The sequence below is a fragment of the Bidens hawaiensis genome, unplaced genomic scaffold, assembly GCF_021521415.1.
Source record: "Bidens hawaiensis isolate Kalapana, Puna unplaced genomic scaffold, B.hawaiensis_p1.1 tig00000702_1, whole genome shotgun sequence".
Taxonomy (NCBI): Eukaryota; Viridiplantae; Streptophyta; class Magnoliopsida; order Asterales; family Asteraceae; genus Bidens; species Bidens hawaiensis.
This window is the reverse complement of record NW_027491042.1, coordinates 310,616-337,615: the sequence shown is the minus strand read 5'-3', so window position 1 is coordinate 337,615 and position 27,000 is coordinate 310,616. Positions and strand designations below refer to the sequence as shown.

The 27,000-nt window shown below is 38.1% G+C and overlaps 1 protein-coding gene across 1 annotated transcript in view; it reads left to right on the top strand.

The window, feature by feature from the left end:
- Window positions 1–768: 768 nt before the first annotated feature.
- The window catches only part of LOC143532798 (protein LEAD-SENSITIVE 1-like), a 273,815-nt gene continuing 247,583 nt past the window's right edge, over window positions 769–27,000 (top strand). The window contains exon 1 of the mRNA XM_077027745.1: window positions 769–775. The gene's annotated coding sequence lies outside the window, so the exon portion shown is untranslated. The remainder of the gene's footprint in view (window positions 776–27,000) is intronic.

The window sequence follows — 27,000 nt, the reverse complement described above, 5'->3', positions numbered from 1 at the left end:
TCAAGTCTGTGAAATCCACACAAACTCTCCATTTGCCATTCTTTTTCCGTACGACCACCACATTTGCTAACCATCGGGGATATTGAACTTCCCTAATCATTTTTGCCTTCAAGAGTCTTTCTACTTCTTCTTGAATAATTAGTATTCTATCAGGTGCAAATTTTCTTCTTTTTTGATGGATTGGCCCGAAAGAATTATCAATTCCAAGTTTATGTGTTATAATATCTTTGGAAATACCTGTCATATCTTCATGTTTCCATGCAAATGTTGACAGCCTTGATTTGAGAAAATCGAGCAATTTTGACTCAATATCCTCAGGAATGCTAGTTCCTATCAGCACTTTGACTTCAGGATCCTCGGGATAAAGAGGTACTTCTTTAATTTCTTTTTCCCTGGCCTACATTACACCTCGTGTTGGCTTCTGTAATTGCTACGCCTGCTGGGGTTTGGCAGTACACTTCATGGAAGAGGTGTAGAAATTCTTCGCGTCTTGTTGGTCACTGATGATTTTGATAACTCCCCACGGACTTGGGAGTTTCACACATTGGTGATAAGTGGAGGGAACTGCTTTCATATCGTGTATCCGGGGCCTGCCTAATATAATATTGCAACAAGATAAACAGTCAATAACATAAAAATTTTGCACTTTATTTACCTCTTCGACATATATTGGGAGCTTAATCTCCCCAATAGTGTTCTTAGTTTCTCCACTGAATCCAACCAACACTGAGGAACTGGGGACGATCTCATCCTCAGGAATATTCATCTTTTTCAGCACGTCTAATTGAATAATGTTGACAGAGCTTCCACCATCTATGAGGATCCTGCGAACATAATGGTTAGCCACATATAAAGTTATTACCAAACTATCATGATGAGGATCCTGAACATTGACTCTATCACTTTCATCGAAAGGATATAATCCTCTCTTTAGTGAGAATAGATGTCTTTGTTGGCCTGTCAGCCACTTCTAACTTTCTTTGGTTGGCATTTCTCTTTGTAGCAGAATAAGAGGTTCCACAGATGTCGGATCCTCCATATATGAACATGATTTTTCTTGCATCTGTTGGTGGAGGAGTCGGCTTTTCAGGAATTTTCTCGGGATCCTGCTCTCTTCCCTTCTTCTTGCCAAGTAGCTCTATCAAGTGGCCCTTGCTGAGAAGATAGCTGATCTCCCTTCTAAGTGCAATGCAATCATCGGTCAAGTGCCCAAAGTCTTCATGGAAAGCACATCATTTTGATTTGTCTTTCCAGGCTCCTAGTCTCTCCGTTTTCCTTGGCCACCTGGCTTTCTCACCTAAATCCTGCATAGCACATATTAATCCACCAATATCAACAGAAAAACAATATTCATAGATCTTAAGATATTCTTCATCGTTTTCCTCATCTACTACATTAATCCTGGAGTTATCAGGCTTGTAATAAGGCTTTGCTCGATATGATTTTCCTGGGGATTCGGATTTCCTGTTCATCTGATCATACTTCGGGATATCGAGCTTAGAATTTTTTTTGTCATCTTCTAGCCTGATAAACCTCAAAGCCCTGCTTCTTGCTTCGTCTAATGACCTGCATGGAGTCATAACGAGATCATCATAGAAAGAGGAGTCATTTTCTAATCCCAACTTGAGAGATTCCACTGCTGAAGCTGGGTTTAGATTTGGGATTTCCAACGACTCCTTACTGAACCTGGTAATAAAATCTCTCAAGGATTCCCCAGGATTCTAGGTAACCCTATAAAGATCACCTGTCATTTTCTCAAAAGTTCTACTGCAAGAAAATTGGTTATTAAACATGTTAACTAAATAAGAAAAAGAATTGATAGTGTTAGGAGGAATACTCAGTAGCCATTTCATGGCTGCTCCGGTCAAGGTAGACCCAAACCCTTTGCAAAGACATGCCTCTTTTATTTCCATAGGGATTGGATTGATCTCCATACGTTCTTTATATTGTACGACATCAATTAGCGACGTACAGATCCCAAAACGGTTTCAAACCCCATCATATAGTTTCATATATGGGGTTTGAAACCGTTTTAGGATCTGTACATCGCTAATTGATGGCACAAACCGGGATATCCTGTGACTATCAGTGGGGACTTCAGCTATGGGACAGATTACGCCGGGGACATTCGATATCATGTCCTTAAGTTTTTGTAATTCTCGGGCTAAACTCGAACTTATGCCCGCATCCTGCAAAATCCTTGATTAGCATTAAAAGGAATCGTATTGAAAGAATTACCCTGATTAATATTCTGAGGAGCGGTCTGGGTGTTGTAGCTCGTATTCCCAAACATAGTATTTCTAGGGTAGGTAAGCGGAGCAGTTGGAGTGTTAGCCTGCATCGGGATAAAGTCTCCCTGGTGCACATCAGAGGATCCTGAGGACTGCTGAGCTTGAGCTAATCCAGAAGATACCGCCTGCTAATAAGGACTAGCCTGATAGAACAATCCTGAGGATCCAGACTGTTGGAACAATCCAGAGGGTCCTCCCAGCTATGACGATTCTGACGATCCTGCATGTTGAAAAGGCCCAGCAAAAGACGCAAACGGGTATCCTTGAGATCCAGATAAGTGCAATCCCGCAGACCCCAAATGCTGGAAAGATGGGGGTCCAGAGTTGTATGCCGTGGTTGGCTCTGGATACACCAATCTTGAGGATCCTGGAGGAGTGAAATCCAGAGATCTCGGGATTAGTGGTGTGAATTCTTCCGCCGGCTTCTTGGCTTTCTTGACATCTTCCAATTCCCTCACGAGCATCTGGTTGGTCTTGTTCTGGCGATCCATCTGTTCCTGTAGCCGATTGTACAGAGAGAGAAGGTCGTTGTTGGACACCATGATGGGATCCTAGGAAGATGGTTTCGATCCCAAGAACACAAGAGTAGCAGTCTTCTTCTGGACATTATCAGGCTTCTTCGGGATACCACCAGAAGGAGGAGGCATGGGCGGCCTCGCTGAGAATTCTGAGGCTGCGGCAGAAGATGAAACAATCTTGGGTTGTGAAGACATGTTGTGGATATTGAGAGTAGGGTTTAGTTTGAGAGTGAATAATGATCAAAGCACCGTTTGCCCCACGGTGGGCGCCAAATTATTTCGGTCAAAAATTGACAAAGCAACTTTTGATCAAATTAGTGCGTGAGGTGAAATGCTTGTTGATGATAAGATCGAACACAACGATATGATTACGAGGGAAAAAAACCCTAGATTATAATAATCTTCGTTTCGGTCAAGAGTTTACGACGTAATCTTTCGTTGAATCACTTCGGTTAAGATTATGAACTTAACTTTTGGTCGAATTAACGCTTTATTATTATGATCTCCGGCACAAAAAACCCCGGACGGGGAAAACTATCACCGTCGATATTATTAATATCGAAAATAGGTGATTACAAGTGGAGGAGCTGATAGAATATCGAAAGCTAAGTGTTACAGTGATTGCTAGTAAGCTAAGTCGTGAGAGTGTGTGTTCTAAGATATTATCAGCTGGGTATTTATAATAAAAGATTACAACTATTATCCCGAAATAACCGGAAACCCTAGACTATTTATTCCATAATCCGTTGCTTGCCCACGTTCCATTTGACGAAGTTCAAGCACTAGCCGTTGTAAGTCCACGTTCATATTAGCATATTTAACACGTGGTCTTATCTTCAAAACGAATAAAAATAATATAGGACGAAATATCATCCTCAAGATATTGACACTGGAAGGATAGCTCGGAATCCCTAACTAACTCTCCGAGTATCCCGGAACTGAAAGAGTCTTCCAATATAGCCGTTGAGGAACTCTCCTTTTGAGTCTATCCACGTTCTTCAATGTTCATTCCACGTCTTTGACCGATTCTTTTGGGTGTTACTCATCAAATGTGGTCCCACACATGTTAATATTAACTATAAGTGCAAGATTTCAGCATAATAATCAATATTTGACCATTAACCATTACTTGGACTTTAATCCCAGCAGTTATAACTCATTCCACACGTTTTATGTAACCACCAACCGTGTATTTCGCATGGATTAAATCAACAATTAATATCTGCAATTATAAATCAACACCAAGAGAGAAATATCTATTTATTAGCATTAATACTCAGAATACTAAACTTATTCGAGAATCCTGAACATATTCGGGATCCTGAGCATATTCGGGATCCTGAGCATAGATCCGACTATAAAATTTGGGCCCTAACAGTATCCTACTGTAATTGCCACAGGGGGACATAATACCCAGTCCATTGCGTGTGCATTCCAAACCACCAATAATGAAGCGGAATACGAAGCTCTGATCGCAGGTTTTCAATTAGCTAAACACATGAGGATCAAGTATCTTCAAGTATATGTAGATTCGTTATTGATGACTAACCACTTTAATGGATCATATGCTGTTAAAGGTGAAAAACTAATCAAATATCTAGATGTTGTGAAGGAACTATCCAAGTTCTTTGATTCTTTTAGTATTATACAGGTGCCAAGAGAAGAGAATGCTGGGGCAGATGCCTTAGAAAATTTAGCTTCATCATTGAAGATTCCAGAAGATACAAAGATCCCAATTATCCATGTACTCTCACCAGCAATAGGAGAACAGGAAGTTGGGGAGATAACAACTAACAAAGATATTGTGTCTTTGGATCTATTATCCTCAAATAATCAAGGTTCTTGGATCCTCCCGATCAAGAAGTTCATTCAAAATGGAGAGATTCCAGCCAAAGGGAAACCTAATTCCTTCAAACTTAAGGTATCACAATACATTTTATTAAATAATATTCTGTATAGGAAATCTCTTGAAGGTCCATACTTGAGATGTATCGAAGATCCTGAAATTCAAGAGGTGCTCAAAGACTTTCACGAAGGAGATTGCGGTAATCATACTGGAGGTAGAGCCCTATTCTCTAGGATTCTGAGAACAGGATACTTCTGGCCTACCATGAAGAGAGACGCCATGGAGTACTCAATGAAGTGTGATTCATGTCAAAGACATGGCAAAATTCTGCATCAGCCAGCAGAGCCTACGTATCCTATATCCTCATCATGGCCTTTCATGAAGTGGGGCATGGATATCGTGGGTAAGCTACCTAAAGCGCCAGGAGGAAAAGTTTTCATGCTTGCAATGACTGATTACTTTTCAAAGTGGATAGAAGCAGAAGCTTTTTTTCAAGTCTGCGAAAAAGAGGTGATATCCTTCATTAAAAGAAACATTATTACTAGATTTGGTATCTCTTCAGAAATCATTTGTGACAATGGTTCCCAGTTTATCGGGAAAAGAACCACTAACTTTTGTGACAGTTGGGGCATTAAGATGATTACCTCCACACCCATTCATCCTCAAGCTAATGGTCAAGCTGAATCAAGTAACAAGATTATTATCAACAACTTGAAGAAGAAACTATGATCCAAGAAAGGCAAGTGGGCCGAAGAGCTACCATATGTTCTTCAAGCTGATAGAACAACACCAAAGAATGCAACAAGTCAAACACCCTTCTCATTGGTGTTTGGCTCAGAAGCTGTAATCCTTACGGAGATGGTGGTTCCTACTGCCAGAACAAGCATCCGTGATCCTCAAGCCAACAACGAAATCCTTCTCCAAGATCTGGAGACTGTTAATGAGCTCAGAGACCTAGCTAAAATCAGAATGGCAGCATATCAACAAAGGGTAGCTGGGGCATATAACAAGAGTATCAGGATTCGAAGATTTCAAGAAGGAGATCTAGTTTTGAGGAAAGCTTTCCAAAACACAACTAATCCAGCAGATGAAAAGCTAGCACCCAAGTGGGAAGGCCCCTACTTAATCGAGTCAGAAGCCGGAAAGGGGGCATATCACCTGCTGACTATGGAAGGCAACAGGTTACCTAAAGCATAGAATGCTATTCATCTCAAGAAATACTTTTTCTAATCAGGATCAAGTATCCTTAGAAGGATCAAGGATCCTGAAATTGGTAATATCTATCCGATTAGTTATTCATTTCATATTCTTATTAATTTAAGGATAATATATTTTTAACGTTTGTCTTTTTCCAAGTTTTAAATAACAATGCAGATCTCAATAAGAGGTCCAATGTCTAAGAGGTTGGCCACCTCTCCCTCACACTTAAGGTACTTTACTATTTCCTAGGCCTAGCCCACGATTGGATATGACCCCCGATGGTCATTTCCCCTAAGGTTTAAAGGTTTTCACCTTTCTTATAAATTAGAGTTTCTACACTCTCGCCTGGAGCGCACGCTATCCAACGTATAGTCCGGGGCAGCGGGACCAGTACACGCTTAGTGGCTGACAATTTCGTTGTCTTCGGCTATATGGAGGATCCTACGATTTATGGTAGACGTACCATACCACCGGTTTATAAAGTTTTCACGTTATCTCAAGTTTGGGCTAAATCCCGGTTTGGGCAAGTCCCCGGTTAACATCCGTATCTTTGGGCCAGTCCCCAGTATGGGCTTGTCCCCAGTTCACGGGCTTATCCTCAGTTACATGGGTTTGTCCCCAGTTTATTTGGGCTTTTCCCCAGTTTGTTGGGTTTAATCCTAGTTAATATTATAAGTTATTTGCATCATGTATCCTAAGTTCAATTACAGGGATCACAGAAGGAACAACACTTATTTGGATATACAGCCGGAAGGGAAGTTCCCAAGGAAACTCCATTGATATATTATAATTATACCCAGCTTGTCAAATCTCATCTGTTTTGCAGGGAGCTTGATTTCAAAGGCAAAATGACAGCTGTGATCTTATCACAACCGCTATTTTGGGGAAATTGTTAGTGCACGGAAATTTGACACTGTGGATATGTTATCCTGACATATAATCTGGATCAATTATCCTTAGAATATGTTGCAGATCCTGTCAAGATCAGTGATCCTCGGTACTTATTACTTATTAACGATTTTCCTTTGTTATGTTGATATTTTTGGTAGGTGCAAACGGCTAATGACCAAGTCAAAGCTATAATCTCTCCATCAAATTAATAAAACGCGTGGATAATGAAGGAAAGAGTTATATTGAAGGCAATGGCGGATTTTTAGGGATTATTAGTTAATAGTCTTTATTATTCATAACTCCATTGAGTTATTATCTTTTATGTATAAATAGAGACTATGATCAGCTAGGAAGACACACAAACCACTGCGAATACAACAGCAATACACACACACACACATAGCTTTCTTGTAAAACTGATCATATTCTCCAAACCTTGTACCCTCATTTTTGATATTAATAAAGTGGTGATAGACAATTGTCATCACCCGGGGTTTTTGTGTCAGCGATCCGACCAAGATCAAGGGCTTTTCCTCGTAACAAATCCTTGTGTTTGTGTTTGCAACTGTTTCATAATCGTTATTATCAATCTAGCACTAAACCTCACATAACGAATTTGGATACATTATCCTTAGCGGATTTTTGTCCAAAACAGGCTAAATCCCGGTTTGGGCGAGACCCTAGTTAACATTCGTATTTGGGCTTGTCCCCAGTCTTGGGCTTGTCCCCAGTTTTGGGCTTGTCCCCATTTTTTGGGCTTGTCCCCAATTCACGGGCTTGTCCCCAGTTGCACGGGCTTGTCCCCAGTTAATTTTATGGGCTTGTACCCAGTTTATTAGGCTTAATCCCAGATAATATCATAAGTTATTTGCATCAAGTATCATAAATTAGATTATGAGGATCACCGAAGGATCAATACTTATGGATTCAAAATCCTTAAATTCAGTTTTGTAAGGATTGCAAAAGGATCAATACTTATGTTAACTTAGGTCTAACCAGACTGTTAGTGCACGGAAATTCGACACTGTGGTTATGTTATCCTGGCATACAATATGGATCAATTATCCTTAGAATATGTTGCAGATCCTATCAGGATCAATGATCCTCGGTACTTATTATTTATTAACGATTTTCCTTTGTTATCTTGATATTTTGGGCAGGTATAACGGCTAGTTACCAATTACAACCTATAATCTCGCAATCAAGTCAACAAACCTCGTGGATAATTAAGGAAACAATTACAATGAAGAAATGGAAGGAATGGCTTGATTAGTGGCTAAAAAATAGGAGTTTACTTATTGTATTTCATGTATATATAGAGGCTATGATCAGCTAGGAAAAGGACACACAATCCACTGCGAATACAACAGCAATACACACACACACATAGCTTTCTTGTAATACTGATCATATTCTCCAAACCTTGTATCCTCATTTTTGATATTAATAAAGTGGTGAGAGACAACTGTCATCACCCGGGGTTTTTGTGCCGGCGATCCGACCAAGATCAAGGGCTTTTCCGCGTAACAAATCCTTGTGTTTGTGTTTGCAACTGTTTCATAATTGTTATTATCCATCTAGCACTAAACCTCACATAACGAATTTGGATATATTATCCTTGAGTGATTTTTGTCCAAAACAATTTGGCGCCCACCATGGGGCAATTGGTGCTATAATCCAGAAAATACCTTATCAATATTCAACCTTTCATACCCATATCACCATAAATGGCCTCTCAATCAACCTCTACTTCATCAATCATGCCACCTTCGGTTTCTCTCTCATCAAAGACTTTGATGCCAAGGATTCTGAATTTTACTACTCCAGGATCTGTGGCTCAACAGACTCAGGGATCCTCCATCTTCCAACAAGGATCACCTATCCTTGAAAAGGGGTCCATGGGTCAGCAAACTCAAGGATCCTCGTTCCTTCAACAAGGATCATCTATCCTTCAACAGGGATCCATGGGTCAACAAACTCAAGGATCCTCGTTCCTCCAACCAGGATCCTCTGGGATGTATCACCAAGGATCTTTCAGCTCCCAACCTCAAGGATCCTTATGACAGAATCAAGGATCCTCAGGGGTGCAACATCAAAGATCCTCAGAGGTTCATGAAGGAGACATAATCCCCATGCCAACCATTGCCTATGGTGGACCAACTCCTATAGCAGATGCTTCTTATCTTGGCTACACTTCTGGGATACCAACGTTCAATCAACCGAGAGGTAACATGTATAATCATATATCCTTAGACACTAACATTGGCTCTATGCAGGATACAGGTATCAACCTGGCTATGGCTAAGGAACTTCAGAAGCATAAGGATATGATATCCAGCGTGCAAGGAGTGGTCCGTCCAATTCCTGAAATACCAGAAGGAAGCCATAAGTTGTCCAGATTTGCTCCACCTATTTGTGATTCTGAAATCCCGAAACGCTTTCAAACCCCCAACATGAAGGTGTATGATGGGACCACTGATCCGGAAGAGCACGTGGCTCAATATAGGGAGAGGATGGAGATCAATCCAATTCCTGAAAGACTCAAGGAAGCATGTCTATGCAAGGGTTTCGGATCCACACTAACAGGATCTGCACTTAAATGGCTGCTAAGTCTTCCTCCCTATTCTGTTACTTCTTTTTCGCATTTAGTTAACTTGTTCAACAGCCAATTTTCATGTAGTAGGAAATTTGAGAAGTTAACTAGTGATTTGTATAGAGTTGTCCAACCTTATAATGAATCCCTTAGGGATTTTGTTACAAGGTTTGGTAGGGAGGCCCTAGAGATACCTAGTCTTGATATGGCTACAGCTGTTGAAGCATTCAAGATGGGACTTCAAAGGGGCTCCCCATTTTATGACGATCTTGTGATGACTCCATGCAGGACTTTAGATGAAGTCAAACACAGGGCACTCAGATTTATAAGACTAGAAGATGACAAAAAGATCCAAGAATGGTTAGGAGCTCCAACGAAACAAGAGTCACCTAACCGGAAACAAGGATCCTCATTCAGGAACAACGACTCAAAGCCGTGCTCGAAATCCAACAATCAAAATGTTCGGGCAGTTGAAGAAGTAGAAGATGATGAGGACTACCCAAGTATTTCTGATTATTGCTTCTCTATTGATACCCATGGTTAGATTTGTGCCATGAAGGATCTTGGAGAGAAAGCAAGGTGGCCTCGAAAAAATGAGAAATAACATCCTTCAAAGACAAGTCCAAGTGGTGTGCATTCCATGAAGACTTTGGCCATCAGACAGAAGGTTGTATTGGTTTAAGGAGGGAAATTGGATACCTCCTGAGCAAGGGTCATTTCAAAGAGCTCTTGGGAAGAAAAAAGTCTAGGATCCAGGATCCTGAAGATGTAACACAGAAAGCAACTCCGCCCCCACCAGACGCACAAGTAATCAACTTCATCTCCGGTGGCTCAGATATATGCGGTACTTCTTTCTCCTCAGCAAAAAGACACGCCAAAGAAACAAAGTTGGAGAACGGGGAACGACCAGTCATATCCACTACTTTGACGACTGACAAAAGAATCTTCTTTGATGAAGAAAATAAGACAAGCATCCAGGATCCTCACCACGACGGTTTGATTGTAACTTTATTTATTGCTAACCATTATGTGCGCAGGATCCTAGTCGATGGTGGAAGCTCGGTCAACATCATCCAACATGACGTACTACAAAAAATGAACATCCCGGACTCATAAATCATCCCGAGAACCTCGGTGCTAGCGGGTTTCAGTGGTGAAACTAAGAAAACATTGGGGGACATCAAACTCCCAATATACATCGAAGGGTTAAACTCTTACCAAAAGTTTTGTGTTATTGACAATCTTTCTTGTTGTGGCCCAGACAACATACCCATCGATGTGTGGAAGTGTCTGGGGGAGGAAGGAGTCATGTGGTTAACTACTTTGTTCAATAGTATTCTCAAATCAGGTAAGATGCCAGACCAGCGAAGGAGCAGCGTTGTAGTTCCTATCTATAAGAACAAAGGAGACGCCCAATGTTGTGGTAACTACCGAGGAATCAAACTACTAAGTCATACTATGAAGCTATGGGAAAGAGTGATTGAGGGTAGACTTAGACGAGAAACTCAGGTTACGGTCAACCAATTTGGCTTCATGCCGGGGCGTTCCACCACAGAGGCAATACACCTTATAAGAAGATTAATGGAAAAGTATAGGGAGAAGAAGCGTGATCTACATATGGTGTTTATTGACCTAGAAAAGGCCTACGACAGTGTGCCACGACAGGTGCTCTGGGAGTGCTTGGAGGGTAGAAGAGTGCCCAGGAAATACATAGAGATAATTATGGATATGTATACCAGGAGTGAAACAAGTGTCCGTGCGCCAGTGGGGGATACTGATTTCTTTCCTGTAGAGGTAGGTCTTCACCAGGGGTCAGCGTTGAGCCCGTTTCTTTTTGCAGTAGTCTTGGATGAGTTGTCAAAGTCGATTCAGGGGACTCTCCCGTGGTGCATGATGTTCGCAGACGATATTGTGTTACTTGCTGAGAAAAAACAAGATCTAAACATGAGGCTTGAGGAGTGGCGAACAACCTTAGAGACAAAAGGTTTAAATATTAGCCGATCTAAGACGGAGTACCTCCACTGTGATTTTGGTGGGATAAACGACAATGAAGACGCACAGATCACAATTGAAGGGCAGGTGGTCCCGCAGGTAACGAAGTTCAAGTATTTAGGGTCATTTGTACAGAGCGATGGGGAATTAGACAGTGATGTGACCCACCGAGTTCAGGTAGGATGGTGTAGATGGAAAGCAGCCACAGGTATATTGCGCGACAAGAGTTTCCCGACTAAACTAAAGGGAAAATTCTATAGGGTGGCAGTTAGACCTGCAATGCTATATGGAACAGATTGTTGGGCCATCAAGAAGGCACAAGTGCGGAAGATGAAGGTAGCAGAAATGAGAATGCTACGTTGGATGTGTGGCCACACAATGCTAGACCGAATAAGAAACGTTGTGTTTCGCGAGAGATTAGGGGTGGCGAACATAGCAGACAAGATAAGAGAGGGGAGATTGAGATGGTTTGGACATGTAAAGAGAAGACAGACGACGAATCCTGTTAGATCCGTAGAAAACATTACTATAGAGGGGAGGAGGGGTAGAGGACGACCGAAATTGACTTGGGATGAGAGGATCATGATTTGATAGACCTAAACCTCTCCGAGGACATGGTTGAGGATAGGAATTCGTGGAGAAGTAGAATTAAAGTTAAGGATTTTTAGAGAGAATTGAATACCTTAGGGCTTAGACTTAACTTATTTAGGTCACATACCATAATGGTATTTCCCTTACATATATTATTATTATTATTATAATTATTATTAGCTTTTATATAGCTGTTAAACTGTGATCTTATTATTAATATTTTTATAATTAGTAGTAGTTTTTATATAACTTTTAAACTTTGATTTCCTTTATTTTGCTTCAAACACATGTACTTAGAGCCGAGGGTCTCTCTGGAAGCCACCTCTTTATTCCTTTGGATAGAGGTACGGTGTGCCTACATCCCACCCTCCCTAGACCCTACTTATAGCTTTGCTGTCGGTGGGATTTTACTGGGCATGATTGATTGATTGATATATACAATCTTTCTTGTTGCAACGTTATTCTTGGAAGGTCTTGGATACATGGAATGAAAGTTGTAGCCTCTACTTACCATCAGTGCATCAAACTACCAACTCCTTGGGGAGTAGTAAGAATAGATGGTGACCAAGAGGAAGCCAAGAATTATTATTCTTCATCTATGAAGCCGACAGCTAAACAAACGGTAGCATAGCAATTACAGCAACATCCTAGGGACGTGCTGGAAGCTCGGGAGCGAGATGTAAAAGAAGTATCTTTAGATCCTGAAGATTCAGACATGAAGGTGTTCCTAGGATCCTGTATCCCTGACGAGATCGAGGAGGATATAGTATCCTTCCTAAAGCGACGAAAATCCACGTTTTCCTTCAGACATTCAGACATGACAGGTATTTCTAAGGAGGTAATTACTCATAAGTGGGCCTTGATTATTCTATTAAACCCGTCCATCAGAAGCGAAGGAAATTCGCTCCTGAGAGGAACGCGATCATACAAGAGGAAGTTGAAAAACTTCTTAAGGCCGGTATGATCAGAGAGGTTAAGTATCCTCGATGGTTGGTTAATGTGGTTGTTGTTTCTAAAAAGAATGGAAAGTGAAGGGTGTGTGTCGATTTTACCGATTTAAACAAGGCATGCCTCGAGGATCCTTTCCCGTTACCACATATAAACTCCATGGTGGATGCAACGGCGGGGCATGAGATGCTTACCTTTATGGATGCCTCCTCTGAATTTCAACAAATTCAGATGGAACCATCTGATCAAGAGGATACAGCATTCATGACTCCTACCGGCATATATTGTTATATCGCTATGCCGTTCGGACTAAGAAATGCAGGGGCAACATATCAAAGATTGGTCAATATGATGTTCAAGGATCAGTTAGGCAAAACCATGGAATTCTACATAGATGACATGGTAGTGAAGTCGAAGATGGCTGAGGATCACCTCAGAGATCTTGAAGAAGCATTCAATATCCTTGACCAATATAACATGAAACTGAACCCGTCAAAATGCCATTTTGGTGTTAAGGCTGGAAAGTTTCTAGGATACATGGTGACCAAAAGGGGAATAGAAGCAAGCCTTGAGAAAATAGAAGCCATCAGAAAACTAAAGTCTCTTGCAAATGCTAAAGATGTCCAGAGACTGACGGGAAGAATAGCTACTCTCAACAAATTCATTTCCAGGTCCTCAGAGAAGTGCAAAGACTTCTATGATATCTTGAGGAAAAATAAAAAGTTTGAATGGACTCAAAGGCATGAAGATGCGCTAAAGGCTCTTATGGATTATCTATCCTCAGCGCCTGCTTTGATGAAGCCAATAGATGGTGAGCCGCTGTCTCTGTACTTAGCTGTGTCAGGTAATGCAATTAGTGTTGTTCTGGCCAAGGATCATGAAGGACAACAGCACCCGGTATATTATGTAAGTAAAAGCCTGTTAGATGCAGAGGTCAGGTATTCTCACCTTGAAAAAATAATTCTTGCTTTGATTATGGCCTCAACCAAGTTGAGACACTATTTGGAAACACATACTATTATTTTAAGAACTAATTATCCTGTTAAGAATGTGCTTAGAAAACCAGAATTTTCAGGAAGGATGGCCAAATGGGCTGTGAAATTGAGTGCATATGATATTCAGTATGAGCCCAGAACAGCCATTAAGTCACAAGCGCTTGCAGACTTTGTGGCTGATTTCAGTAGTGACATGCAAGAGGAAGCTGATTTGAAGGTTCAACAACTGGAAGAAACCAAGGACCCTTGGATCCTCTTTACTGATGGAGCATCCAACGTAAGAGGAACAGGATTGGGTATCCTACTGAAATCGCCACAGGGGGACATAATACCCCAGTCCATTGCATGTGCATTCCAAGCCACCAATAATGAAGGGGAATACGAAGCTCTGATCGCAGGTTTTCAATAAGCTAAACACATGAGGATCAGATATCTTCAAGTATATGTAGATTCTTTATTGATGGCTAAACACTTTAATGGCTCATATGCTGTTAAAGGTGAAAAACTAATCAAATATCTAGATGTTGTGAAGGAACTATCAAAGTTCTTCGATTCTTTTAGTATTATATAGGTGCCAAGAGAAGAGAATGTTGGGGCAGATGCCTTAGCAAATTTAGCTTCATCATTGGCAATTCTAGAAGATACGAAGATCCCAATTATCCATGTACTCTCACCAGCAATAGGAGAACATGAAGTTGGGGAGATAACAACTGACAAAGATATTGTGTCTTTGGATCTATTATCCTCAAGTAATCAAGGATCTTGGATCCTCCCAATCAAGATTTTCATTCAAAATGGAGAGATTCCAGCCACAGAGAAACCTAAGTCCTTCAAACTTAAGATATCACAATACATTTTATTAAATAATATTCTGTATAGGAAATCTCTTGAAGGTCCATATTTGAGATGTATCGAAGATCCTGAAATTCAAGAGGTGCTCAAAGACTTTCACGAAGGAGATTGCGGTAATCATACTGGAGGTAGAGCCCTATTCTCTAGGATTCTGAGAACAGGATACTTCTGGCCTACCATGAAGAGAGACGCCATGGAGTACTCAATGAAGTGTGATTCATGTCAAAGACATGGCAATATTCTGCATCAGCCAGCAGAGCCTACGTATCCTATATCCTCATCATGGCCTTTCATGAAGTGGGGCATGGATATAGTGGGTAAGCTACCTAAAGCGCCAGGAGGAAAAGTTTTCATGCTTGCAATGACTGGTTACTTTTCAAAGTGGATAGAAGCAGAAGCTTTTTTTCAAGTCTGCGAAAAAGAGGTGATATCCTTCATTAAAAGAAACATTATTACTAGATTTGGTATCTCTTCAGAAATCATTTGTGACAATGGTTCCCAGTTTATCGGGAAAATAACCACTAACTTTTGTGACAGTTGGGGCATTAAGATGATTACCTCCACACCAATTCATCCTCAAGCTAATGGTCAAGCAGAATCAAGTAACAAGATTATTATCAACAACTTGAAGAAGAAACTAGGATCCAAGAATGGCAAGTGGGCCGAAGAGCTACCATATGTTCTTTGGGCTGATAGAACAACACCAAAGAATGCAACAGGTCAAACACCCTTCTCATTGGTGTTTGGCCCAGAAGCTGTAATCCCTACGGAGATGGTGGTTCCTACTTCCAGAACAAGCATCCGTGATCCTCAAGCCAACAATGAAATCCTTCTCCAAGATCTGGATACTGTTGATGAGCTCAGAGACCTAGCTAAGATCAGAATGGCAGCATATCAACAAAGGGTAGCCGGGGCATACAACAAGAATATCAGGATTCGAAGTTTTCAAGAAGGAGATCTAGTTTTGAGGAAAGCCTTCCAAATTACAACCAACCCAGCGGATGGAAAGCTAGCACCTAAGTGGGAAGCCCCCTACCTGATCGAGTCAGAAGCCGGAAAGGGGGCATATCACCTGCTGACTATGAAAGGCAACAGGTTACCTAGAGCATGGAATGCTATTCATCTCAAGAAATACTTTTTTTCTAATCAGGATCAAGTATCCTTGAAAGGATCAAGGATCCTGAAATTGGTAATATCTATCCGATTAGTTATTCATTTCAGATTCTTATTAATTTAAGGATAATATATATTTAACGTTTGTCTTTTTCCAAGTTTTAAATAACAATACAGATTTCAATAAGAGGTTCAATGTCTAAGAGGTTGGCCACCTCTCCCTCACACTTAAGGTACTTTACTATTTCCTTGGCCTAGCCCACGATTGGATATGACCCCCGATGGTCATATCCCCTAAGGTTTAAAGGTTTTCACCTTTCTTATAAATTAGAGTTTCTACACTCTCGCCTGGAGCGCACGCTATCCAACGTATAGTCCGGGGCAGCGAGACCAGTACACGTTTAGTGGCTGACAATTTCGTTGTCTTCGGCTATATGGAGGATCCTACGATTTATGGTAGACGTACCATACCACCGGTTTATAACGTTTTCACGTTATCTCACGTTTGGGCTAAATCCTGGTTTGGGCGAGTCCCCAGTTAACATCCGTATCTTTGGGCCAGTCCCCAGTTTGGGCTTGTCCCCAGTTTTTTGGGTTGTCCCCAGTTTGGGCTTGTCCCCAGTTACACGGGATTGTCCCCATTTGCACGGGCTTGTCCCCAGTTGCACGGGCTTGTCCCCAGTTTATTTGGGATTGTCCCCAGTTTGTTAGGTTTAATCCCAGTTAATATCATAAGTTATTTGCATCAGGTATCCTAAATTCAATTACGAGGATCACAAAAGGATCAATACTTATGGTAAAAGGATATACAGCCGGAAGGGAAGTTCCCAAGGAAACTCCATGATGACAATTATATCCAGCTTGTCAAATTTCATCTGTTTTGCAGAAAGTTTGATTTCAAAGGCAAAATGACAGCTGTGATCTTATCACAATCGCCATTTTGGGGGCAATTGTTAGTGCACGGAAATTTGACATTGTGGATATGTTATCCTGGCATACAATATGGATCAATTATCCTTAGAATATGTTGCAGATCCTGTCAGGATCAATGATCCTCGGTACTTGTTATTTATTAACGATTTTCCTTTGTTATCTTGATATTTTGGGCAGGTATAACGGCTAGTTACCAATTACAACCTATAATCTCGCAATCAAGTCAACAAACCGCGTGGATAATTAAGGAAACAATTACAATGAAGAAATGGAAGGAATGGCTTGATTAGTGGCTAAAAAATAGGAGTTTACTTATTGTATTTCATGTATATATAGAGGCTATGATCAGCTAGGAAAAGGACACACAATCCACTGCGAATACAACAGCAATACACACACACACATAGCTTTCTTGTAATACTGATCATATTCTCCAAACCTTGTATCCTCATTTTTGATATTAATAAAGTGGTGAGAGACAATTGTCATCACCCGGGATTTTTGTGCCGGCGATCCGACCAAGATCAAGGGTTTTTCCTCGTAACAAATCCTTGTGTTTGTGTTTGAAACTGTTTCATAATCGTTATTATCCATCTAGCACTAAACCTCACATAACGAATTTGGATATATTATCCTTGAGTGATTTTTGTCCAAAACTGTTGGTGCATTTTTGACCGTCGCTATGCAATTCTGACCAGCGGAGACGAAGTGGCAAAGTTAGAACAACTTCACCATAGGCGAAGTTAGAACAACTTCGCCATTGGCGAAGTTAGGACAACTTCTCCTACAGGCCCAAGCCCAAGCCCGCGAAGTTGGTTATCTGTATATATGTGTGTCTTGTTTAGGGTTTTGTATCCAGAAAAGTGAGTGTGTTTTGTGTAGTTGTCATTGTCTAGAGAGAAACAGAGAGGAAGAGTCGTGTGGGACGGCCCGAGGTAGAGCTCACCTCGGGTCGGCCGTGTTTTTTGTTTTGTTCGGTATGTAACATGGTTTGGTTATTATATAAAGGATCTGCAGATTCGTTTTATCCCATTCGTGTATTTGTTTGTGTGTAATCGTGTTCTTCGTCTCCAACACCATAAGCGAGTCTAGCAGGATTCCGCACTCCTAGACATCGTGTGGATCTCGTATCGATCAGCGACGCCCCGGGGGACTTACAAGTGGTATCAGAGCCTTAGGCTCTTATGCTATGGTTCGAGATCTGCGTTTTGGTGTTTCTGGCCCGTTTCTGATGTGTTTTTGGCCGAACAGCCGCCGTCGGCGAACTTATTGGGTTCAGGCGAAGTTGTCGCTAAAATTTTAGGGTTTTGGCGAAGTTGACTTTTTTGGCGAAGTTGACTTTTTGGCGAAGTTAAAAAAAATTGATTGGAGTTTTCGTCTGTATGGCCAGGTGTACACGATTATTATGAGACCGAAAATGTTGTTCCAACAAAGAGAGACAATTGGTATCTCTTGGTCTTACGTGTGAACAAATACGGGTCAACTCTGGATATGGAGTTGAAGTTGTGAATGGGATATTGATTGAAACTGGATATTGACACATATTTTGGGTGTTTTTGGGCAAAGAAATAGTTGTTGTTCGAGGTTGACCAACTGAAGAAAGTCAAATTTTGTTCGGGTTTTCGTCATTACTGGAATGCGGTCAGAGCATATTATTTATGTTATTTTCAAGGCGTTCGAGAATTGGATCCTGAAAACGTGGGATACGAGCATCCGGGATGCTTATTTATTAAGGTGAAAATTTTGGAACAAGTTGGATTTAATCGGGAATTAAATTGTTTAAGTTCTTGATCGTTATCCCTGGTGATTGAAGATGCTTCGGATTAATTAATGGTCATGTGTGTTAGATTCTGTCATGGTGGTTTTGTGATGAAACTGATCACTTGATGTTGAGTAGTTGAAGATTGAACCTTATCTTACTATACAATTCCGACTAGTTGGGTGAAGTTGTGGAGGGAGCACAACTTCACGTGTTGGTGAAGTTAGAAGAACTTCACGTGTTGGTGAAGTTAGGAACAACTTCACGTGTTGGTTGAGATGATCGATTAGGCACGGGGATGCAGGTCAAAGATCTCGATCGATATAGTTCGGAGGAGCTTACACTGAAGGGGAGATATGTATGGAAGACGCCGGCTGATTGGTAGATCTGTGGAGCTACAAGACAGTTTCAGACACGGCTGGTTGAAGACAGGATGGATGTTGCATGTATATGTGAAGTTCAAGTTTGAAGATCACAGTGCAATTGAGTCCTACCAGAAGAAGAAAACAGAAGATCATCAGTTAAGGGGGTATCTGTTGGTGCATGTTTTGTAACAGATGATCTTTTGTGTTTGTTAGAATTGAGAGCAACGGTCAAAGGGGAGTCTATTGGTGCATTTTGTGACCGTCGCTATGCAATTCTGACCAGCGGAGACGAAGTGGCGAAGTTAGAACAACTTCACCCTAGGCGAAGTTAGAACAACTTCGCCTTTGGCGAAGTTAGGACAACTTCGTCTACAGGCCCAAGCCCAAGCCCGCGAAGTTGGTTATCTATATATATGTGTGTCTTGTTTAGGGTTTTGTATCCAGAAAAGTGAGTGTGTTTTGTGTAGTTGTCATTGTCTAGAGAGAAACAGAGAGGGAGAGTCGTGTGGGACGGCCCGAGGTAGAGCTCACCTCGGGTCGGCCGTGTTTTTTGTTTTGTTCGGTATGTAACATGGTTTGGTTATTATATAAAGGATCTGCATATTCGTTTTATCCCATTCGTGTATTTGTTTGTGTGTAATCGTGTTCTTCGTCTCCAACACCATAAGCGAGTCTAGGAGGATTCCGCACTCCTAGACATCGTGCGGATCTCGTATCGATCAAAGACGCCCCGGGGGGACTTCAAAAACACAGACCTTACGGTATGATTTCTGTTTATCGATTTACACTTATTTGATTTCAATTTATATCTTCATAGATATAAGGATTCATTATTCTCAATCTGTTTTAAAAGGATTGTGTATCCTTGAAATTTTTCTCAAAACTTTTTAATAAAACTAAAACTATTACAGATATGCTTTCAAAATAATAAACAACACTCAGATAATCAAAAGTTTTTAAGTTATTATTATTAATAAGTAACATGGACTCACCAAAATTCTTAACCCGGACTTCACCATGCAAAAAATGGACCATCTACCCGGGTTAAACAAGTATTACTAGCTGTTCATGATTTGCAGGAAAAATAAGAGGTTTTGGGTATACAGCCGGAAGGGAAGTTCTCATGGAAACTCCATTGATATCTGACAATTATATTCAGCTTGTCAAATCTCATATGTTTTTGCAGGAAGTTTGAATTCAAAGGCAAAATAACAACTGTGATCTTATCACAACCGCCATTTTGGGGGCAATTGTTAGTGCACAGAAATTTGACACTGTGGATATGTTATCCTGCCATATGTTTTGGATCATTATCCTTAGCGTGTGTTCCAGATCCCGTCAGGATCAAGGATCCACAGTACTTATTATATTAACGGTTGTTCTCATGTGTAGTCTTATATTTAGCAGGTATAACAGTTAGAAGACTCAGTCTATCTACTAACTTGCAGTCAAGAAGATATTGACGTGTCTGGATCAAGTATCCTTCTGAAAAGTCCCAGAGCTATGCCAGGATCATGGATCCTCGGTATTTGGTGCTATTAACGGTTGTTTCTTATATGAAGGCTGATATTTATCAAGTGTAACGGCTCCAAGACCTGGTCTACCCCCTATTTCGCAGCCTGAGTGATGGAGAACGTGGTCAAAATGGCAGTTACGATTATATTGAAGGCAATGGCGGATTTTTAGGGATTATTAGTTAATAGTCTTTATTATTCATAACTCCATTGAATTATTGTCTTTGATGTATAAATAGAGGTTATGATCAGCTAGGAAATACACCCCGATACACCCAATACACTTTGCTCTCTATGAACACAGCAATACACCACACACCTAGAATTATTGTAAACACTGATCATAATCTCCAACCTTGTATCCTCATTTTTCATATTAATAAACTTGACGGTGATAGTTTTCACCGTCCGAGGGTTTTTTGTGCCGGAGATTATTATAATCACATACCATCCGACCATAGATTACATTGTTTATCCTTGACCGAAGCAATTCGACCAAAGATTACCTTGCTAGTTTTTGACCGAAGTAAGATTATCATAATGAAGAGTTTTTTCCCTCGTGATCAAATCCTTGTGTTCATCATTATTTCGTTTACATATTCATTATTATCATCATAGCACTAGACCTCACAATTACGAATTTGGATACATTATCCTTGAGTGATTTTTATCCAAAACATATAGTATGTCTTCTATGGTTCACGGTCTTAAATTAATCCATTATATATATATATATATATATATATATATATATATATATATATATATATATATATATATATATATATATATATATATATATATATATACACTTAGTAAGATTTCTTCTAAATATTTCCCTTAGTTTCTTAAGTTTCTTATGACACCTAAACGTTAAGGAATTCAAATCAAGTCAACATATGAATGACAGGTTCCCATGTCGCGTGCATCATTGAAACTTCTCATGTAGCTTTGTTAGAAATTCGAATATCAGTGGGAGTATTAAGTGTCTTAATCATAACTTTCAAAATTTGTAAGAGGTAGGGAGTGAAAACTTGATATTATCTCAATTTACATCTCTTGTACAAAACATTGCTCTATCGAGACATTGTTTCATCAATAATTGAATCTATTGTTATTCATACAAAACTTTCATTATTGCCTAAATGTGGGGATAATCAAATTTCTTACCAAAACTAAAAGATTCGTCACTAAGAGAAACTACAACGACTTGCATCATTAACTTGTTTCTCTATTCTAATCTATTGGTCTTTAAATATTGACCCTAAGTATGCTAATTTCCTAACGATTTATAAGGTAAATGGGAGCAGTAAAGAGTGATTAAAATGATTTGCCATAAATACAAGAGGCGGGGGGAGACTTTTTTAATTTTACTTCAAATTTAACTCCGATTACACCTCATGTAGACCATACTGCACTAACTCTTACACACATAGAATCCTGAATATGATAGCAACCTAAACAAAAACTAATCTATAAAATCAAAACTTCAAATAAACCTAATAATGAACTCAATAGGTCATTTATATTTTAAAACCTTCGAAACATGATGATTATACAACCTCCCTAGCTAGAATTAAATGGATGTTGGAAAGTTTATTGATCCTACCTCTTCTAATTAAAGCATTAGCATCTATCAATCTTCTAAATGAAATAAAGCTATTATGAGCAAACTAAACTTAATTCTATAAGCTAAAATAACGTTTGGTATTTGGTTGACTCACTTAATAGTGTTCATAATAAAACTAAATCCTAATACAAACGTTAAGACACTAAGAATCACGATAACAAGGAATAAATCATCAAAGAATCTTCTTACCTATATTGCAAAAGATTTCTTTGAAGATCAACATTGTTCAAGTAGCTTAAAATAGATTAGAGCTACATTAGATGGACACAAAAACAATTTTCTCTAACAATTGGCTTACATATATACATGTTCATAAAACAACTTAACAATTCTAAACTGGAGGTCAAAGAACACTTAGTATGCAAGTCACTAAAATCCATGTATGAGTTAATGCAAACATCAAAATGTGATGAAATATTTATACAATTATTTTCATCAAGAAGCAATTGAATTAATGTACCTACCTCAAGATGAGTGAGAGCAATTAAAAACAAACGTGCCTTTATATAGATGACATTGTTTTGACAAGCATATGTTGCATATGTCAAAGCATTGTTCATACATATTTTGATGTGATATATCACATAGATATCTCTTACATGATAGATATCATAACGTGTCGAGATACACCCATATGGACAATAGTTTTGTTCCATAAGTGTTACCTTAAATGGGTAATTACATATGTAATAAACAATATTGCAACATATATTTATTTATATGTGGACAATATAATCATTTATATGTGGAATAAATATGTAACATATATCTATTTATCTATTATATGTGGTCATTATAGTCGTTTACATTATGTTAGATCAAATTATCAATATACCTTATTATATATTAGCTTGGTAATTGTTGATATATCATATTACCCTTGGATGAATCATGTATATAAAGAGAGAATTAGATTAACATCATAACTTAATCACAAACACATAAACCTAAATCGTTCCCCCCCCCCCCCCTCTCTCTCTCTCTCTCTCACGGTTTCTGGTCAAGAAACCCTAAACCACATCCTTAATTATGCATCCTAAAGGGAAACTCGATCAAGCTGACAATCATGTCGTCTGTATCATACTCTGCTACTCTCATTGCTATAGCAAGTTCATAAGTTTAATATTTATCATGTTTATTATCGCCTTCATAAATAACTTATCAAGAAGTAGTGTATAAGTAGGATCCAATCAGTTATGCAATAACTATGGCCCTTACAAATAATTGCTTGGAATAATCCTAGTTTGAATAAATTAATACGTATGCTATGAAAATTATAATTATGAGAAAACTATGACGAACTAATGTCAATCAAAGTCAATTGACGATAACTTTTCTGGTAACTATGAAGCTCTAATATTCTGAAGAGCTTGAATAACAACTTCCTTAAATTATTATGTTACGATTTACATTAATACAAATATAAAATACGGTGTATTAAGATTCATAAACAACGTTAAGCTGCTAGAAAATAAGGGTCAAGTTATTCTACCAAGAAGAATAAAATGAGAGAAGGATAAAAAGGATTTGTAGTCACACAAAAAAACTAATTAAAAAAATTATAATAAAATCATAACTCAAAATTTAATAAATAAATGAAATAGTAAAAACATAAAAATGTTTTCACCGTGTTTCTCGTTCTCAAAAAAAAAAGGAAAAAAAATACACAATGGTCAATGAAAAACATCATTGTGTCTTTTTGTTTATTATTGAGTTTTGTGTTTATTTTTGAATTGATTGTGTCTTTTTTCCTTGACATTGTGTCTTTTTTTCTTTATATTGTTTTATATTACTCAATAGTGTGCTATATTTTGTTAGTTATTGTGTTATATTTTGCGATATATTATGTCTTTTTTTAGTTATAATTGTGTCTTTTGTGTATTTTCGTTATTGTGTCTTTGATCTCGACATTGTGTCTTCTCGACATTTTTTTGAATGGAAATGAAGGCGGAAAAACCTTTTAATCTTTTAAAGGTTTTTTTATTATTTATATTTTGAGTTATGATTTTTTTTATTTATTTTTAAAAGGTTTTGTTTTGTGTGGTCACATATTTTTCTAACACTTCTCTTTTTTTTCTCCTTTTGTATTTTAACCCATAAAAAATAAAATCAACATTTTTTTTCTTGATTTTAAAATACGTGAAATATTCTTGATTTACATTATTATGTAAGATGTAAACAAGTATTTTAAAATACAGCATCTGGTTATTGATCACATTATAAAATATATATTTGAACGTAATTTTATCTTTTAGATATATAATATCTCATAAACTATAAAAATGATGACATGACATCACGTATAAGTGGCACTTTTTACATTTCACAAATAGTCTATTCTGATTAGAAACCACTAAAAAAACTTTTACCTTTTATGAATATTTGGTTGTAGCAATTTTTGATGCACGGTGAAATACAAACACAATATAAAAATAGTTAGATAATGGGTTACAATATTTAGCATTTCCAATATGCATCTCATGTTCATTTTGAAAGGTGTAACCCATTTAATTTGCGCTAATCAATCTTCAACAATATAAACAAGTTAACCTGTAGCAGTTCATGTCAATGCTTAACTTATTTTCCACAACTTGTTTACAAGTTGATTATAACCATTTAACCCGTCGACATGTTTAACTTGTAGATAAATGAGTTTAACAGTCGTTAGGGTAATTACCGCAACTTGTTTTCAAGTTGATTATAACCATTTATGTGTGCCCACGTTAAAATTAGTGTCTTTGTCACGGACTCACGGATAAACTTTTTTTGTTGTGTTTGGTTTTAGCGATTCAACCCATTAACTTGAAAGGTTGAAATTCACTAGGCGATTATGACTCCTAATTAGAAAAGACCATAGTAAGATGAAGAGTTTGATATAAAGATGATACCTTGTAAAAGAAAGGAAAAAGTCATGCAATTGGTAGTCTTCATGTAAATCATGTATATGTCATATCAGTTGAATATAACCATGCATTTGTGTTTCGGGTATTAAAAATGTGTTACACATTTTGGTAGTCTTCATGTAAATAAAATAAAACATGCTTAATCACCATCCTCTCCTAGGGTCCTCACATACTCTTTGCGACCAGGAACACAATATCGAAGAAAGATTCTCACACATATATAGGGGTGTCAATCATATTGATTGGTTGGTTAATGGATTTGTTAGTTTTTTGTCAGACTTATTTTACATATAATTTAGAAATAAGTTAGTTTTAGAGAATGGGGTGTGAATGATCTTAGATATCTTGTGTCCACCATCGGGTATCAATCACAATTATCAACCATCATTTTGTATTGAACGATGATAGTGATTGTATATTTGTATATGCTAAATCGATTGTTTTGATATTCAAGGACTTATGAATTTTCACAATTTAGATTATAATTCTGAAATTTACTTTCATACGATCAAGGACTAAGATTTATTAAATCTATAACAATGAAAACAAATTAGCATTGCTAAAAAATTTGATGAATAACATTAATAAAAGCTGGGCCAACATGTTTTTTAAACGGGTCAACTCAAACATGACACATTTAAAAAATAGGTGAACATTTACACGATCTATTTTTTAAATAAGTTGTACTAGTCCACCCAGAAACTGTTTATTTATGTGTCTTCAAAGAAAATGTTGCCCCTACTTGCTTGCAACTGTTAGTACATCCTGGGTGACATTAGTTAATAGATGTTTGTTTGTAATTATGTTTGTAATTCGTACGTTTCTATTTGGTGTCGTAGTGGATTATGTTTGTAATGGTAAGGCTGCATCAAACTTAATAGTGTGTGAACTTAAGTAAATGCGAAGTTACTTAAGTTCGCCAATCTAATGTAAGGCGACCATCTCTAATATATAAAGACATGTCCGGAAAAGGATTTAGGGTTCCACTCATCCTCTAGCCGTTTTGTGAGTGTTTTCTAATATTGATTGTAGCAGAGCTTATCAATCAATAAGGGAATCATTTGAAGTGATTACTATTATTTCCCATGGGTTATATTCTTGTATTATTGTAGTAAGTGATATCCCAAACAATTCCGCACCTTTGGTTGGTCATAATAGTCTCGTTAAGATACGATTATGGACCTATAATAACTTCATGTTGACAATGAAAGAAATTTTTTCTATTTCTCCTTTTCTAAGTTTCATATTAAGCTCATGACTTTGAGGATCAATATCTCATTCAATTTAATTTTTTGTTGAAAACAGCTTAGCTCGTTTCTAGTCATCTCTTACCATGGTGAACGCAAAACCGATAAGTGGGTAATTAGTTATATAACTTATATGGTTAATGCGAGAAGTCACGTTACAATGAAAAGTGCGATAAGTCTATCTAGACCACTCATTTAATTTTTAATCTTACTAATTAAAAATATATGAAAAGAGTATTAAAGTAATATAAAATGTGTTCTCTCTCCAATTAATATATATAATTAAACCACACTAGTTACATCTCTACATAACATATCAAATAAATCACAATAACTAAGAATTAAAAAAAATCAATAAATTCAATAAACAATAAATTTATATTTATAATTTTTTCCCTATTCGCCGTATATATACAACTATAAATTTTTCCTACGTCTCTTCAAATTGTTTCTGCACATGTTTAATATTCTTATATATGTCTTAGTTTTTTATTCCCTAAACATTTGCAATTTCATTGTACATATGTTTCTTCGTCCTACACATCTTCAAATGTTTCCTATACATATTTCAGTTTCTTCATGCGCATCTTTAATTTTCTCATACATATTTTAAATTTTCTCCCTACACCTCTTCAATTTTCTCATACATGTTTTTCCTACATATCTTTAATTTTGTCGTACACTTTTTTTTCCGTCCTACACATGTTCAAATTGTAACAACTCGGGTTTTCACATAATATAATATACCAATATCGTTTTCGGGAATTTTTTTTAATCAACAAAACATCGTGTTTATTGATTTAATAATAATTTATTATT